Source organism: Ciona robusta, chromosome 4 (genome assembly GCF_009617815.1).
Source record: "Ciona robusta chromosome 4, ASM961781v2".
Taxonomy (NCBI): Eukaryota; Metazoa; Chordata; class Ascidiacea; order Phlebobranchia; family Cionidae; genus Ciona; species Ciona robusta.
This window is the reverse complement of record NC_143238.1, coordinates 6,238,309-6,244,378: the sequence shown is the minus strand read 5'-3', so window position 1 is coordinate 6,244,378 and position 6,070 is coordinate 6,238,309.

Genomic DNA, 6,070 nt, shown 5'->3' with positions numbered 1-6,070 from the left:
GGCTTTCAAACTAAAGCCGACGATTTTTAAATAATAATATCCAATTTTAATACAAATTCTGTATTGCTTGCAGGATCCTGAACGGGAAGTCCCGATATTGAAACAGGACGATAATCTGGTTTACAGAGTGTGTTAATAATATCGTTGTGGGTTTGTTTTTGTTGATTGTACTTGTAATATTTTTTTTAAATTAAATTTTATCTTTATTGACTAGAAGTTAATAATAAAAAAATGCATTGATTACGTTAAGAATAAAAATAATTTCGTTGTGTGGTCTATTTTTGTTAATTTTACTTGTAATAAAAATATTTAAAAATTAAAATTTTTAAATGAGAAAAAAAAATAATATCGTTGTGTGGTTTATTTTTGTTGATTTTACTCGTAATAAAATTATTTGAAAATTAAAATTTTTAATTTAGAAAAAAAATATTGTCGTGTGGTTTATTTTTGTTGTTTTACTTGTAATAAAATTATTTAATATTTAATATTTTTATTTTTTTAACTAAAAATTAAGAAAAAAAATTAAACATTGCATCGACAACGTTAAGATAAGGAAAATAATATCTTCGTGTGGTTTATTTTTGTTAATTTTACTTGTAATAAAAATATTTAAAAATTAAAATTTTTAAATGAGAAAAAAAAATTTTGTGTGGTTTATTTTTGTTGATTTTACTTGTAATAAAATTATTTGAAAATTAAAATTTTTATTTTGGAAAAAATAATATCGTTGTGTGGTTTATTTTTGTTAATTTCACATGTAATAAAAATATTTTAAAATTAAAATTTTTATTTAAAAAAAATATTGCTGTGTGGTTTATTTTTGTAGATTTTACTTGTAATAAAATTATTTGAAAATTAAAATTTTTATTTTGGAAAAAATAATATCGTTGTGTGGTTTATTTTTGTTGATTTTACTTGTAATAAAATTATTTGAAAATTAAAATTTTAAATTTAGAAAAAAAAATATTGTTGTGTGGTTTATTTTTGTTGATGTGCTTGTAATAAAATTATTTAAAAATTAAAATTTTTTTTTTAGAAAAAAAATATTTCGTTGTGTGGTTTATTTTTGTTGATGTGCTTGTAATAAAACTATTCGAAAATTGAAATTTTTATTTTAGAAAAAAAAACATTATCGTTGTGTGGTTTATTTTTGTTGATTTTACTTGTAATAAAAATATTTTAAAAATAAAAATTTTCATTTAGAAAAAAAATATATTGTTGTGTGGTTTATTTTTGTTGATGTGCTTGTAATAAAATTATTTGAAAATTAAAAAAACATTTTTAGAAAAAAAACATTATCGTTGAGTGGTTTATTTTTGTTGATTGTACTCGTAATAAAATTATTTGAAAATTAAAATTTTAAATTTAGAAAAAAATATATTGTTGTGTGGTTTATTTTTGTTGATGTGCTTGTAATAAAAGTATTCGAAAATTGAAATTTTTATTTAAAAAAAAAAAACATTATCGTTGTGTGGTTTATTTTTGTTGATTTTACTTGTAATAAAATTATTTGAAAATTAAAATTTTAAATTTAGAAGAAAAAAAAATTGTTGTGTGGTTTATTTTTGTTGATTTTACTTGTAATAAAAATATTTGAAAATTAAAATTTTAAATTTAGAAAAAAAAATATTGTTGTGTGGTTTATTTTTGTTGATGTGCTTGTAATAAAATTATTTGAAAATTAAAATTTTAAATTTAGTAAAAAAAAATATTGTTGTGTGGTTTATTTTTGTTGATGTGATTGTAATAAAATTATTTGAAAATTAAAAAAAATTATTTTAGAAAAAAAAATATTGTTGTGTGGTTTATTTTTGTTGATGTGCTTGTAATAAAATTATTTGAAAAATAAAATTTTAAATTTAGAAAAAAAATAATATCGTTGTGTGGTTTATTTTTGTTGATGTGCTTGTAATAAAATTATTTAAAAAAAAAAAAAAAATTATTTTAGAAAAAAAAATATTGTTGTGTGGTGTATTTTTGTTGATTTTACTTGTAATAAAATTATTTAAAAATTAATATTTTAAATTTTTTAACTAAAAGTTAAGAAAAAAAAATTAAAAATTACATTGACAACGTTAAGATAAGGAAAATAATATCTTCGTGTGGTTTATTTTTGTTGATGTGCTTGCAATAAAATTATTTGAAAATTAAAATTTTAAATTTAGAAAAAAAAAATATTGTTGTGTGGTTTATTTTTGTTGATGTGCTTGTAATAAAAATATTTGAAAATTAAAATTTTAAATTTAGTAAAAAAAAATATTGTTGTGTGGTTTATTTTTGTTGATGTGATTGTAATAAAATTATTTGAAAATTAAAAAAAATTATTTTAGAAAAAAAAATATACCGTTGTGTGGTTTATTTTTGTTGATGTGCTTGTAATAAAATTATTTGAAAATTAAAATTTTAAATTAAGAAAAAAAAAATATTGTTGTGTGGTTTATTTTTGTTGATGTGCTTGTAATAAAATTTTTTAAAAATTAAAATTTTTATTTTAGAAAAAAAACATTATCGTTGTGTGGTTTATTTTTCTTGATGTGCTTGTAATAAAATTATTTGAAAATTAAAAAAATTATTTTAGAAAAAAAACATTATCGTTGAGTGGTTTATTTTTGTTGATTGTACTTGTAAAAAAATTATTTGAAAATTAAAATTTTTATTTTAGAAAAAAAAATAATATCGTTGTGTGGTTTATTTTTGTTAATTTTACTTGTAATAAAAATATTTGAAATTTAAAATTTTTAATTTAGAAAAAAATATCGTTCTGTGATTTATTTTTGTTGATTTTACTTGTAATAAAACTATTTAAAATATAATTTTTTTATTTTTTCAACTAAAAGTTAAGAAAAAAATTTTTAAATTGCATTGACAACGTTAAGATAGGAAAAATAATATCGTCGTGTGGTTTATTTTTGTTAATTTCACATGTAATAAAAATATTTTAAAATTAAAATTTTTATTTTAGAAAAAAAATGTATTGTTGTGCGGTTTATTTTTGTAGATTTTACTTGTAATAAAAATATTTAAAAATTAAAATTTTAAATTTAGAAAATAGAAATATTGTTGTGTGGTTTATTTTTGTTGATGTGATTGTAATAAAATTATTTGAAAATTAAAAATTTTAAATTTAGAAAATAGAAATATTGTTGTGTGGTTTATTTTTGTTGATGTGCTTGTAATAAAATATTTGAAAATTAAAATTTTTATTTAAAAAAAAATATTATTGTTGTGTGGTTCATTTTTGTTGATTTTACTTGTAATAAAACTATTTAAAATTTAAAATTTTTATTTTTTTAACTGAAAAATAAGAAAAAAATTTAAAAATTGCATTGACAACGTTAAGATAAGGAAAATAATATCTTCGTGTGGTTTATTTTTGTTAATTTCACATGTAATAAAAATATTTTAAAATTAAAATTTTTATTTTAGAAAAAAAATCGTCGTGTGGTTTATTTTTGTTGATGTGCTTGTAATAAAAATATTTTAAAATTAAAATTTTTATTTTAGAAAAAAATCGTCGTGTGGTTTATTTTTGTTGATGTGCTTGTAATAAAATTATTTGAAAATTAAAATTTTAAATTTAGAAAAAAAAAATATCGTTGTGTGGTTTATTTTTGTTGATTGTACTTGTAATAAAAATATTTGAAAAATAAAATTTTAAATTTAGAAAAAAAATGTAGTTGTGTGGTTTGTTTTTGTTGATGTGATTGTAATAAAATTATTTGAAAATTAAAAAAAAATTCTTTAGAAAAAAATTATCGCTGAGTGGTTTATTTTTGTTGATTGTACTTGTAAAAAAATTATTTGAAAATTAAAATTTTTATTTTAGAAAAAAAAATAATATCGTTGTGTGGTTTATTTTTGTTAATTTTACTTGTAATAAAAATATTTGAAAATTAAAATTTTAAATTTTGAAAAAAAAATATTGTTGTGTGGTTTATTTTTGTTGATGTGCTTGTAATAAAATTATTTGAAAATTAAAAAAAATTATTTTAGAAAAAAAAAATTGTTGTGTGGTTTGTTTTTGTTGATGTGATTGTAATAAAATTATTTGAAAATTAAAATTTTAAATTTAGAAAAAAAAATATTGTTGTGTGGTTTATTTTTGTTGATGTGCTTGTAATAAAATATTTGAAAATTAAAATTTTAAATTTAGAAAAAAAAATATTGTGTGGTTTATTTTTGTTGATGTGCTTGTAATAAAATTATTTGAAAATTAAAATTTTTATTTAAAAAAAAAATAATATCGTTGTGTGGTTTATTTTTGTTGATTTTACTTGTAATCAAAATATTTGAAAATTAAAATTTTTATTTTAGAAAAAAAAACATTATCGTTGAGTGGTTTATTTTTGTTGATTGTACTCGTAATAAAATTATTTGAAAATTAAAATTTTAAATTTAGAAAAAAAATATTGTTGTGTGGTTTATTTTTGTTGATGTGCTTGTAATAAAATTATTTAAAAATTAAAATTTTTATTTTAGAAAAAATATATTTCGTTGTGTGGTTTATTTTTGTTGATGTGCTTGTAATAAAAGTATTCGAAAATTGAAATTTTTATTTTAGAAAAAAAAACATTATCGTTGTGTGGTTTATTTGTGTTGATTTTACTTGTAATAAAATTATTTGAAAATTAAAATTTTAAATTTAGAAAAAAAAAATATTGTTGTGTGGTTTATTTTTGTTGATGTGCTTGTAATAAAATTATTTGAAAATTTCAATTTTTAATTTAGAAAAAAATATCGTTCTGTGATTTATTTTTGTTGATTTTACTTGTAATAAAACTATTTAAAATATAATTTTTTTATTTTTTTAACTAAAAGTTAAGAAAAAAATTTTAAAATTGCATTGACAACGTTAAGATAGGAAAAATAATATCGTCGTGTGGTTTATTTTTGTTAATTTCACATGTAATAAAAATATTTTAAAATTAAAATTTTTATTTTAGAAAAAAAATATATTGTTGTGCGGTTTATTTTTGTTGATGTGCTTGTAATAAAATTATTTAAAAATTAAAATTTTAAATTTAGAAAATAGAAATATTATCGTTGTGTGGTTTATTTTTGTTGATGTGATTGTAATAAAATTATTTGAAAATTAAAATTTTTCACTTAGAAAAAAAAATATCGTCGTGTGGTTTATTTTTGTTGATTTTACATGTAATAAGATTATTTAAAATTTAAAATTTTTATTTTTTTAACTAAAAGTTAAGAAAATTTTTTTAAAAATTGCATCGACAACGTTAAGATAAGAAAAATAATATCTTCATGTAGTTTATTTTTGTTGATTTCACTTGTAATAAAAATATTTTAAAATTAAAATTTTTATTTCAGAAAAAAAATCGTCGTGTGGTTTATTTTTGTTGATGTGCTTGTAATAAAATTATTTGAAAATTAAAAATTTTATTTTGGAAAAAAAAATTATCGTTTTGTGGTTTATTTTTGTTGATGTGATTGTAATAAAATTTTTTGAAAATTAAAATTTTAAATTTAGAAAAAAAAAAATTATTGTGTGGTTGTGTGGTTGATGTGTTTGTATTAAAGTTATTTGAAAATTGAAAATTTTATTTTATAAAAAAAAAAGTTATCGTTGTGTGGTTTTATTTTTGTTAATGTGATTGTAATAAAATTATTTGAATATTAAAATGTTTTTTAGAAAAAAAAATAAAATCGTCGTAATATCACAACGATATTTTTTTTCTTAACGTAGTCAATGAATTTTTTAAACTTTTTTTCTTAACTTTTTTCTTTACAATCAACAAAAATAAACCACACAACGATATTATTTTTTATCTAAATGCAAATTCTTATTTTCAAGTAATCTAATTATTGGGACATTTTTTATACCCGAATTAGACATTTTTTTTCCCTTACTAAAAATGTTTTCCTTCACTAAATATGTTTTAACGGCCATAAACAGGATTATTTTTTACCTTAAATGTTTCTTAAATATTCTAAAATAAGCTTGACAAACTTAAACATAATTACTTTTTAGCCTAAATATTTCCCAAATAGTCTTAAATAAGCTTGACAATTTTGTTCTACCCCTGCAAGCATTGAATTAAATGAACAAAAA